Below are 13,537 nucleotides of genomic sequence, written 5' to 3' on the forward strand. Positions count from 1 at the left end.
TCAAATTGAATGAAAGTTGCGTACATATCTGAGGATCACGCACGTAAATTTGCAGATTTTTCTGAGTTACCTACAGAGAACCCTGCCCAAATTCGTGACAGACAGAAATCTGTTTCTGCGCAGTAATCCAAATCTAATATGAACCTTACTATCAAAGACTTTACTTGGCACAATAATGCAATAAAATAAAGATAAGGAGAGGTTGCTACAGTAATAACAACTTTCAAGACACAAATATAAAACAAAATTACTGTAGTAAAACAAACACGTGGGTTATTTCCCAAGAAGTTCTTTCTTTATAGCCATTAAGATGGGCTCAGTGATTTCAATGATGCACTCCCAAGAAATAAGCGTTGAAGCAAAAGAGAGCATAAAAAGGCAAATTCAAAACACATTTAAGTCTAACCCACTTCCTATGCAAAGGAATCTTGTACACAAATGAATTCATGAAGAACAAAGTGACAAGCATAAGAGGATAAAACACGAGTAACTTCAAGATTCTCAACATAAAGAGGGGAAACTTAATATTATTAAGATGCATATAACCATGTTTCCCTCTCTCATAATAACTTTCAGTAGCATCATTGATGAAATCCACAATATACCCATCACTTAAAACATTCTTATCATGGTTCATATGCATAAAAGTATCATTAATTTTGGCACAAGAAGAATTCTTCTCATTAATAGTAATTGGAGCAGGATTATTATCAAGAATTTGAACATGGTAAACAAGTTGAATACTAAGGGAATTGTTTTTGGCAGTCCAATCATGACTATGACAAGTTTCATAAGGATAGTTATAACCTATATCATAGCATTCTTTATAATAATCATCAAAGGTTGGAGGCATAGTGTCATCATAAGAAATAGAATAGTTATCTTTCACAGTATGTTCATCTGCAACCTTACCATCGTTGTTACTAGAAGGAGATGTATCAACCATATAATGATCAGTAGCAAAAGGATTTTCAAACACCTCATCCCCAAGCTTAGAGCTTTCTATATCATTATGGGAGGAAGCATGGATAGTACTGATACTATGGCAATTATTAACATCATCATTTTCAGAATTAGTTTCCCAGAGATTTGCAATATCAAAAGTAGTGTGCTCTTTCAAATCATGATCACCAATGTATGTAAAGGGCATAGGAAGATCATTGTATTCAGATTCATTATCATAATAATCATTAGGAGCAACATACTTACGGTTACCTATCGTTATCTCATTCACGCGGGGATATGCTGTTACCTATTTCTCTTTATTTCCCTTCTTCTTCTTCTTCTTCTTCTTCTTCTTCGTTCCCTTCTTCTTCTCTTCCTTCTCCTCGTTCCCTTCTTTAGGAGGAAGAGGCTTGAACGGAGGCTTCTCCACATAACCTTTGTCGTTCTCCCAACCTTCAGCGTTCTCCTCAATCCGATCAAGAAGATCCCACCTAGCTTCAACCTCCTTGCTTGTGAAAGATCCCTCCGAACAGGCATCTAGATAGTCCTTGTGATGTCCTGAAAGCCTTGCATAAAAATTATTAATAATAACATTACGGGGGAGCTCATGAATGGGACATTTGAGCATTAGTGACTTCAATCTCCCCCATGCTTGAGAAATACTCTCTCCATCACGAGGATAAAAGTTATAAATGTAATTCCTATCAATATGCACTTCACGAGGAGGATAAAATTTAGAATAAAAGAGAGATACAATTTCCTCCCAACCAAGAGAATGACTATTCTTCAGACAATTTATACCAATGCGCCGCTTTATCGGACAACGAAATAGAGAATAGTTTCTTCCTCACTTCATCCATAGAGATACCTGCACACTTGAATAACCCGCATAATTCATGCAAAAACAGTAAATGGTCTCCGGGATGGACAGCTTCCATCCCCTTCATAGCGGTTATCTATAACACGTTCAATAATTTTCATGGGTATCTCGAAAGCAAGTACTTGCAGCTTGGTGGATTTAAAATATCACAAGCATCATTAGAGTTATCGCATATGGGAGATAAAGCATTATCAGAGCAAATTTTCTCCCCTAAAGGTGGGAAGCTAAAAAGATCACAAAAACTAGCTTCCCCAAGCTTAGACTTCTTCATAGCATTAGCAGTGATTGCGTTCATACTAATAACATTGCTACTAGCATGCAAATGAGGTTCCATAGGTTCTTTAATTTTCGCATCACACAATTCATGTCTTAACTTAGGAAATAAATTAAAAAGCTCATAGTTGTTTTCCATTATGCCTTACTAGTGTAAAACAAGAAACAAAAAGATGCAATTGCGGGATCTAAAGGAAATAGCTTCGAGTACTTACAACGGCGCCGGAAAATAGCTTAGTAGCCGAGATCCGGAGTGTGAGTACCTTTTACCTTTCCTCCCCGACAACGGCGCCGGAAAATAGCTTGATGTCTACGGGAGCTTCTATTCTTGTAGACGAGTGTTGGACCTCCAAGAGCGAGAGGTTTGTAGAACAGCAGCAAGTTTCCCTTAAGTGGATCACCCAAGGTTTATCGAACTCATGGAGGAAGAGGTCAAAGATATCCCTCTCATGCAACCCTGCAACCACAAAGCAAGAAGTCTCTTGTGTCCCCAACACACCTAATAGGTGCACTAGTTCGGCGAAGAGATAGTGAAATACAGGTGGTATAAATAAGTATGAGCAGTAGCAACGGTGCCAGAAAAGTGCTTGCTGGCGTGTAGTTGATGGTGGTAATATTGCAGCAGTAGTAACGCAGTAAAACAGTAAACAAGCAGCGATAGCAGTACTTAGGAACAAGGCCTAGGGATCATACTTTCACTAGTGGACACTCTCAACTTTGATCACATAACAGAATAGATAAATGCATACTCTACACTCTCTTGTTGGATGATGAACACCACTAACTGTGTAGGATTACACGAACCCTCAATGCCGGAGTTAACAAGCTCCACAATATTCGATGTTCATATTTAAATAACCTTAGAGTGCACGACAGATCAACACAACTAAACCAAGTACTAACGTAGCATGCACACTTTCACCTTCACGCTACGAAAGGAGGCATAGATCACATCAATACCATCATAGCAATAGTTAACTTCATAATCTACAAGAGATCACAATCATAGCCTACGCCAAGTACTAACACGGATGCACACACTGTCACCATTACACCGTGCGGGAGGAATAAACTACTTTAATAACATCACTAGAGTAGCACATAGATAAATTGTGATACAAAACACATTGCAATCATAAAGAGATATAAATAAGCACTTCACTATGCCATTCATAACGGTGAATAAGTATTCTGTGAAATATAGCCTAAGAGACCCACACGGTGCACACACTCGTCACCTTTACACACGTGGGACAAGGAGTCTCCGGAGATCACATAAGTAAAACCCACTTGACTAGCATAACGACATCTAGATTACAAGCATCATCATATGAATCTCAATCATGTAAGGCAGCTCATGAGATTATTGTATTGAAGTACATAGGAGAGAGATGAACCACATAGCTACCGGTACAACCCCGAGCCTCGATGGAGAACTACTCCCTCCTCATGGGAGACAGCAGCGGTGATGAAGATGGCGGTGGTGTCGATGGAGAAGCCTTCCGGGGGCACTTCCCCGTCCCGGCGGCGTGCCGGAACAGAGACTCTTGTCCCCCAGATCTTGGCTTCGCGATGGCGGCGGCTCTGGAAGGTTTCTCGTACCGTGGCTTTTTTCGTATCTTTGTTTTAGGTCGAGGACCTTTATATAGGCGAAGAGGCGGCGTCAGAGGGTCGAAGAGGCGGCGAGGGGGTAAGGCGGCGCGGCCAGGGCCTGGGCCGCGCCGGCCACCCTCCTGGGCCCACCAGGCCTCCCCTCTGGCGACTCTCGGGTGTTCTGGAAGCTTCGTGGAAAAATAGGATGTCGGGCGTTGATTTCGTCTCGATTCCGAGAATATTTCCTTACTAGGATTTCGAAACCAAAAACGGCGAAAAACGAGAACCGGCCCTTCGGCATCTCGTCAATAGGTTAGTTCCGGAAAACGCATAATTATGACATAAAGTGTGCATAAAACATGTAGATATCATCAATAATGTGGCATGGAACATAAGAAATTATCGATACGTCGGAGACGTATCAATGACACTCCTCCCCACCTTTGCTTTCTCAAGCCATGGCTAACCAAATCCTCGGGTGCCGTCCAACAATCACATACCATGGAGGAGTGTCTATTTTTGTAAAATTATGAAGGTTAATTAATTTGGGACTGGGAATCCCATTGCCAGCTCTTTTTGCAAAATTATTGGATAAGCGAATGAAGCCACTAGTCCATTGGTGAAAGTTGCCCAACAAGATTGAAAGATAAACACCACATACTTCCTCATGAGCTATAAAATATTGACACAAATCAGAGATGATAAATTTTGAATTGTTTAAAGGTAGCACTCAAGCAATTTACTTTGGAATGGCAGAGAAATACCATGTAGTAGGTAGGTATGGTGGACACAAATGGCATAGTTATTGGCTCAAGGATTTTGGATGCATGAGAAGTATTCCCTCTCAATACAAGGCTTAGGCTAGCAAGGTTATTTGAAGCAAACACAAGTATGAACCGGTACAGCAAAACTCACATAAAAACATATTGCAAGCATTATAAGACTCTACACTGTTTTCCTTGTTGCTCAAACTCCTTACCAGAAAATATCTAGACCATAGAGAGACCAATCATGCAAACCAAATTTTAGCAAGCTCTATGTATTTCTTCACTAATAGGTGCAAAGTATATGATGCAAGAGCTTAAACATGAGCACAACAATTGCCAAGTATCAAGTTATTCAAGACATCATACCAATTACCACATATAGCATTTCCCGTTTCCAACCATATAACAATTAACGAAGCAGTTTCAACCTTCGCCATGAACATTAGAAGCTAAGAACACATGTGTTCATATGAACCAGCGGAGCGTGTCTCTCTCCCACACAAGCATGAATTTATTCAAACCAAACAAAAATGAAAACAAAAGCACACAGACGCTCCAAGTAAAGTACATAAGATGTGACCGAATAAAAATATAGTTTCAAGGGAGGAACCTGATAATTTGTCGATGAAGAAGGGGATGCCTTGGGCATCTCCAAGCTTAGATGCTTGAGTCTACTTGAAATATGCAGGGATGAACCACCGGGGCATCCCCAAGCTTAGAGATTTCACTCTTCTTGATCATATTGTATCATCCTCCTCTCTTGACCCTTGAAAACTTCCTCCACACAAAACTCAAATCAAACTCATTAGAGGGTTAGTGCATAATCAAAAATTCACATGTTCAGAGGTGACACAATCATTCTTAACACTTCTGGACATTGCTCAAAGCTTATGAAAGTTAATGGAACAAAGAAATCCATCCAACATAGCAAAAGAAGCAATGCGAAATAAAAGACAGAATCTATCAAAACAGAACAGTCCGTAAAGACGAATTTCTAAGAGGCACTAGACTTGCTCAAATGAAAATGCTCAAATGGAATGAAAGTTGCGTACATATCTGAGGATCACTCACGTAAATTGGAAGAATTTTCTGAGTTACCTACGGAGAATTCAGCCCAGATTCGTGACAGCAAGAAATCCGTTTCTGCGCAGTAATCCAAATCTAATATCAACCTTGCTATCAAAGACTTTACTTGGCACAACAATGCAACAAAACTAAGATAAGGAGAGGTTGCTACAGTAGTAACAACTTCCAAGACACAAATATAAAACAAAATTACTGTAGTAAAATAAAAACATGGGTTATCTCCCAAGAAGTGCTTTCTTTATAGCCATTAAGATGGGCTCAGCAGTTTTAATGATGCACTCGCAAGAAATAGTAGTTGAAGCAAAAGAGAGCATCAAGAGGCAAATTCAAAACACATTTAAGTCTAACATGCTTCCTATGAAAAGGAATCTTGTAAATAAATAAATTCAAGAAGCATAATGCAACAAGCATAGAAAGATAAAACAAGTGCAGCTTCAAGATTTTCAAGCAAAAGAGAGGTGTTTTAGTAACATGAAAATTTCTACAACCATATTTTCCTCTCTCATAATAATATCCAGTAGCATCATGAGCAAACTCAACAATATAACTATCACATAAAGCATTCTTATCATGAGGCTGATGCATAAAATTATTACTCTCCACATAAGCATAATCAATTTTATTAGTTGTGGTGGGAGCAAATTCAACAAAGTAGCTATCATTATTATTCTCATCATCAAATATAGGAGGCATATTGTAATCATAATCAAATTTATCCTCCATAACAGGCGGCACCAAAAGACCACTATCATTATAATCATCATAAATAGGAGGTAAAGTATCATCAAAGTAATTTTCTCCTCAATGCTTGGGGGACTAAAAATATCATGCTCATCAAAACCAGCTTCCCCAAGCTTAGAATTTTCCATATCATTAGCAACAATGGTGTTCAAAGTGTTCATACTAATATGTTCCATGGGTTTTTTAATTTTCGCATCAAACCATCCATGTCTTAACTCAGGAAATAGAATAAAAAGCTCCATGTTGCTTTCCATTATGCCAAACTAGTGTAAAACAAGAAACAAAAAGATGCAATTGCAGGATCTAAAGGAAATAGCTTCGAGTACTTACAACGGCGCCGGAAAATAGCTTAGTAGCCGAGATCCGGAGTGTGAGTACCTTTTACCTTTCCTCCCCGGCAACGGCGCCAGAAAATATTTGATGCTGTCCAGGACTGGCGCGTAGTTGACGAGGGAGGAAAGCTTGTTCCTTCAGGTCCCCGGCAACGGCGCCGGAAAATATGCTTGATGTCTACTCACGCTTCTTTTACTGTAGACAGTGTTGGGCCTCCAAGAGCAGAGATTTGTAGAACAGCAGCAAGTTTTCCCTTAAGTGGATCACCCAAGGTTTATCGAACTCAGGGAGGAAGAGGTCAAAGATATCCCTCTCAAGCAACCCTGCAACAACAAAGCAAGAAGTCTCTTGTGTCCCCAACACACCTAATACACTTGTCAGATGTATAGGTGCACTAGTTCGGCGAAGAGATAGTGAAATACAAGTGGTATGAATATATATGAGCAGTAGTAACGGCACCAGAAAATAGCTTGCTGCTACAACGGGCGTGTGGTTGATGATGGTAATATTGCAGGCAGTACAGATGCAGTAGAACAGTAAACAAGCGATGATTTCAGTATTTGGGAACAAGGCATAGGGGTTATACTATCACTAGTGGACACTCTCAACATTGATCACATAACAGAATAGATAAATGCTATACTCTACACTCTCTTGTTGGATGATGAACACCACTAATTGTGTAGGATTACACGAACCCTCAATGCCGGAGTTAACAAGCTCCACAATATTCGATATTCATGTTTAAATAACCTTAGAGTGCATGATAGATTAATAGTGATACAAAACACATTGTAATCATAAAGGGATATAAATAAGCACTTCACTATGCTATTCATAACAGTGAATAAGTATTCTGTGAAATATAGCCTAAGAGACCCACACGGTGCACACACTGTCACCTTTACACACGTGGGACAAGGAGTCTCCGGAGATCACATAAGTAAAATCCACTTGACTAGCATAATGACATCTAGATTACAAGCATCATCATATGGATCTCAATCATGTAAGGCAGCTCATGAGATCATTGTATTGAAGTACATAGGAGAGAGATTAACCACATAGCTACCGGTACAGCCCTTAGCCTCGATGGAGAACTACTCCCTCCTCATGGGAGACAGCAGCGGTGATGAAGATGGCGGTGGTGTCGATGAAGATGCCTTCCGGGAGCACTTCCCCGTCCCGGCGGCGTGCCGGAACAGAGAGTTCTGTCCCCTAGATCTTGGCTTCGCGATGGCGGCGGCTCTGGAAGGTTTCTCGTACCGTGGCTTTTCCGTATCGAAGATTTAGGTCAGGGACCTTTAAATAGGCGAAGAGGCGGAGTCGGAGGGCTGACGAGGCGGTGACACACTAGGGGGGCGCGGCCCCCCTCTGGCCGCGCCACCCTGTCATCTGGTGGCCCTGTGGCCCCCCTCTGGGGGCTCTCGGGTGTTCTGGAAGCTTCGTGGGATTCTAAGATGCTGGGCGTTGATTTCGTCCAATTCCGAGAATATTTCCTTACTAGGATTTTTGAAACCAAAAACAGCAGAAAATAGGAACTGGCACTTCGACATCTCGTCAATAGGTTAGTTCCGGAAAACACATAAAAATGATATAAAGTGTGAACAAAACATGTAGGTATTGTCATAAAACAAGCATGAAACATCAGAAATTATAGATACGTTGGAGACGTATCAAAGATCGACAAGCACACTTTGCCAACAACTCCGAGACGCCGCCGTGAAGGTCGCCGCCGGTGTGGGAGTGGAGTTGAGGCAGATTTATTTGCCCGGGCGCCGCTCCCACCACCCCAACGACGCACCACAGCAAATAAGCCCTAACTACAAAACGGAGGAGGAATGAGGTCCCCTCCCCCTCCTGCCGCCGGAGCGGCAAGCGGAGGGAGAGGGGCCCAGATCTCACGCCGGTGGAGATGGGATCTGCTGCCCGCCATCTAGTAGATAGAGCCGGGGCAAAACGGTTCGGGGTAGTTGAGTGGGGTTATTATTGGGAAATAACCACAAGCTCGTAGGGTAGCGGCCTGTTTGTTGGCAGATAAACCGACTTTTCTTCCTAGTTATTATGTGAAGTCCATTTTGACAAAACTGGTTCTTAAGTCAAATTATTGCACAAAATAATTTTGCAAGTTCTTGTGTTTTTTCCCCTAGGCGATCTAGGGTTTTCTTCCTCCCGGAGGCGAGTCCACCGGCATCTCAAACCGAGTTTTGATCTCCTCTCCCGAGTTTCCCCTCCCTCTCCCCTCCGCACTTCGTTCTCGGGCTGATTAAGGGGAGGGGGCTTTCCCCTACCCGGCATTGGTCCGTCTGCTGGTAGGGTTTTGAGTCTAGGGTTCCTCGGGTGACTCAGGTCTTTGAGGGTGAGAAGATAGTGACATCATCTGATGAACAATCGGCTGTGAGAGGAGGTAAAGTGAAAGTTCCAAGAGTAATGTCCATTGATGCCATGCTGGGTCAACTAAACCTCCAAGAGGAAGATTTCTATGATTTGATTGTGGATGATGTAGAACATGACATCCAGGAAAGTGTGCAATGGATGGCGATCGCGAGAGTTCATACTGAAAAAGCATTCAATCAGGCAGCCTTCTATGGCGAGATGAGGGCAGCATGGAACCTTGCACAGGGGTTGTGATTTAGAGCAATCGGATCGAACCTATTCATCCTCCAGGTGTCTTGCCTAGGGGATTGGGAACAAATTGTGGAGCGGGGTCCTTGGATCTTTCCCAACTAGGTTGTTCTGGTAGAGCCCTATGATGGCCTGACGAGAGCGGAGGATAAGCAACTATTTTACATGCCAATTTGGGCTCAGATTCATGAACTACTAGAAGGATATTGCAAATCAAAGATTGTGACATAGCTAGTGCAGCGTGCTGGGTTGGAGGTGATGATGGTCAAATCTGATGGTGGAATCAGTGGAAATTATGTCCGGGTCAGAGTTAAACATGATGTGAGGAAGCCTCTTGTTAGGTTTGTCTCGCTGAGTAGACAAGGACAACGCCAACTGTTTGTGATGTGATACGAGAAATTCGCATCTTTCGTGGTAAACTTGGCCACGAATATAAGGAGTGCGGATGTGGGGTTTATGAGGAGAATGAGCTGAAGTTCAAAAACTAGCTATATGCTGACCCTCCACCCCATAGCATGGGAGGAGGCTTCAATGCTCACTACTAGGAAAAGGCCTAGCCATAAGATGGGTGCTAGTGGCGCACCAGGAAGGTAGTGCGCCACTACTACTTAGCAGTGGCGCACCAGAAAGTGGTGGGCCACTGTTAAAAATGTAGTAGTGGCGCACCTCTTCTCTCGTGCGCCATTACTAAAGTGGAGCCTGAGCCCAGGTTCCTTACCCAACCTAGTAGTGGCGCACTACCCTGAGGTGCGCCACTGCTGTCTTGACTCCCTATGGCGCACTGCATAGTGGTGCGCCACTGCTAGGAGGTGGTCAGGGCCACTTTACAGATGGGAGCCTTACCAATGGCGCACTGATGTGGTGCGCCATGGCGCACCACTCTGAAGGTGCGCCACTACTAAGTTGGGCATGAGTTGATGGTGGTGGTACCAGGTGAGCAGTGGCGCACCACGAAGCAGTGCGCCATTGCTATGTGACCTTAGCAGTGGCGCACGGCTACGTGGTGCGCCACTGCTAACCTGGGACCATTTCCTGCTTTTCCCCCTCCACTCACATGTGCCACCCACTTTCCCCAAACACTCTTCCACCACCACCTCCCACCAAATCTGGATCTGGTCGTGTTGCTCCTCCTCCCCACCTCATTTTGACCTCTTCGTTCACCCAAATTAAGTGGTAAACTTAATTTTCTTCGTAGGTAAGTAAGGGTGAAACTTTCTATAGCTCAATACCTACTCAATCTCAACTTTTTTCCTCATCCAACACTCTCGGTCTCGCCGTATCGGTAACTTTGTTGGTTTTATGCTTTGTGTGTGACCGGTTACGATCGTCTTGCACACGTGTGTGTGCATATATGTTATGTGAAAGCTCCGCATGTGTTGTGCATGCGCGAAGTGCATATGTGTGTTTTATGCGAAGCCTCCACATGCATGTGTTGTATATGCGAAGCCTCCACACATGTGTTACATGTTTTTGTTTGCAGGGATTAGAAATGCGATGGAGTTGCCAATATTTGGCCGAAACGTTGATTCATTTCTGTTTCGGTGAATAATGGGCATACTACGCATATACATATGTCCTATTTTTAGGGAAGGTCATGCCAAAATTTTCTTTTGGTATACTAAGATATCCATTTTCTCTATACCCGCACGCGACCATGTTCTGCATGATGAGCGAAGGCGTTGTGGCTAGGTTTTTGAAAGCTGCGACAGCCGAGATGATTAAAAATAACCAAAAGAAGATAAGATGTCCGTGTCGAAGATGCAAGCTGACGAGCCTTATGGACCCTAAAGCCTTATGGACATGCTCGTCGATTAAGAAGCTTCCCTAGAGTTTGGATGGGAAAATGGTGGCACAAGATTTGGTGGTGAGGCGGATCAGTGTAAATAGATGGCTCGATTTGGCCGAAGGTGACCAAATTCTTCCCGCGGGATTTTCACAGACGTGCATGAGCTCTTGTCACGCCTTGATGGTGCTCCGGTGATGGCGCCATACAATCTTGTTGGCAGTTGTTGTGGAAGCGGTTGGGAAACCCCAAGAGGAAGGTGTGATAAGCACAACAACAAGTTTTCCATCATTACGAAACTAAGATTTAATCGACCAGTAGGAGAAAGGCATGACTTCTGAAGGTGTTGCTGGCTGACTAGTGGCAGGGCACACTACCGGCGTCAGCAACAACGTGGAACCTGCACACAACACAACCAAAGTACTTTGCCCCAACTTGCAGTGATGTTGTCAATCTCACCAATTTGCTGAACACAAAGGATTAGACGTATCGAGTGGAAATAGATGTTTGCAGAAAGTAAACAAAACATAATTGCAATAGAATTTATCAGTAAAGGAAATAGGATCGGGTCCACAGTTCACTAGAGGTGTCTCTCCATAAAGATAAATAGCATGTTGAGTGAACAAATTACAACTAGGCAATTGACAAAATATCGACCAATACATGACAAGATGATTACTATAAGATTTGATATGAGCATTACAACATAATACATAGTCCGTAATCCAACTGCGTCTATGACTAATAATCCACCTTCAGGTTATCGTCCGAACCCCTTTCAGTATTAAGTTGCAAGCAACAAACTATCGCATTAAACAATATGTGTAAAGCAAACAATAGAATTACCCTCGGATAAAAAATTGTTGTTTTCTCCTTAGTAGCAACAACACATCTACAATCTTAGAAGTTAAATATCACTCTCCTAGAAAACTAGAGGCATGAACCTACTATCGAGCAGAAATACCTCCTCTTGGAGTCACAAGTGTCCACTTGGCCAGAGTTTCTACTAGCAACGGAGAGCATGCAAGATCACAAATAACATATGACATGAATATATAATCAATCTCAACATAGTATACAATATTCATCGGATCCTAGCAAACACAACATGTAGGATTACATAAGGATGGTCTTGATCATGTAGGGCAGCTCACAAGATCTATACATGAAGCACAAAGTGGAGAAGACAACCATCTAGCTACTGCTATGGACCCATAGTCCAGAGATGAGCTACTCATGCATCACTTCGGAGGCGGGTATGGTGATGTAGATGCCTCCGGCGATGATTTCCCCATCCGGCAAGGTGCCGAGAAGAGCTTCAGAACCCCCGAGATGGGTTCTGCAATGGTGGCTGATACGTCTCCGACGTATCGATAATTTCTTATGTTCCATGCCACATTATTGATGATATCTACATGTTTTATGCACACTTTATGTCATATTCGTGCATTTTCTGGAACTAACCTATTAACAAGATGCCGAAGTGCCGCTTCTGTTTTCTCGCTGTTTTTGGTTTCGTAAATCCTAGTAAGGAAATATTCTCGGAATTGGACGAAATCAACGCCCGTGGTCCTATTTTGCCACGAAGCTTCCGGAAGACCGAAGAGTCAACGGAGTGGGGCCACGAGGTGGCCGGGAGGGCGGGCGGCGCGGCCCCACCCTTGGCCGCGCCGCCCTGTCTCCTCGGGCCCCTCGCGTCGCCCCCGACCTACCCTTCCGCCTACTTAAAGCCTTCGTTGCGAAACCCCCAGCACCGAGAGCCACGATACGGAAAACCTTCCGCAGACGCCGCCGCCGCCAATCCCATCTTGGGGGATTCGGAGATCACCTCCGGCACCCTCGCCGGAGAGGGGAATCATCTCCCGGAGGACTCTACGCCGCCATGGTCGCCTCCGGAGTGATGAGTGAGTAGTTCACCCCTGGACTATGGGTCCATAGCAGTAGCTAGATGGTTGTCTTCTCCCCATTGTGCTTAATTGTCGGGTCTTGTGAGCTGCCGAACATGATCAAGATCATCTATCTGTAATTCTATATGTTGTGTTTGTTGGGATCCGATGAATAGAGAATACTTGTTATGTTGATTATCAATTTATATCTATGTGTTGTTTATGATCTTGCATGCTCTCCGTTACTAGTAGATGCTCTGGCCAAGTAGATGCTTGTAACTCCAAGAGGGAGTATTTATGCTCGATAGTGGGTTCATGTCTCCGTGAATCTGGGGAGTGACGTAAACCTCTAAGATTATGGATGTGCTTGTTGCCACTAGGGATAAAACATTGGTGCTATGTTCGAGGATGTAGTTACCGATTACATTACGCTCAATACTTAATGCAATTGTCCGTTGTTAGCAACTTAATACCGGAAGGGGTTCGGATGATAACCTCGAAGGTGGACTTTTTAGGCATAGATGCATGCTGGATAGCGGTCTATGTACTTTGTCGTAATGCCCAATTAAATCTCACTATACTCATCATAATATGTATGTGCATGGTCATGCCCTCTTTATTTGTC

The sequence above is a fragment of the Lolium rigidum genome, chromosome 3 (genome assembly GCF_022539505.1).
Source record: "Lolium rigidum isolate FL_2022 chromosome 3, APGP_CSIRO_Lrig_0.1, whole genome shotgun sequence".
Lineage (NCBI taxonomy): Eukaryota > Viridiplantae > Streptophyta > Magnoliopsida > Poales > Poaceae > Lolium > Lolium rigidum.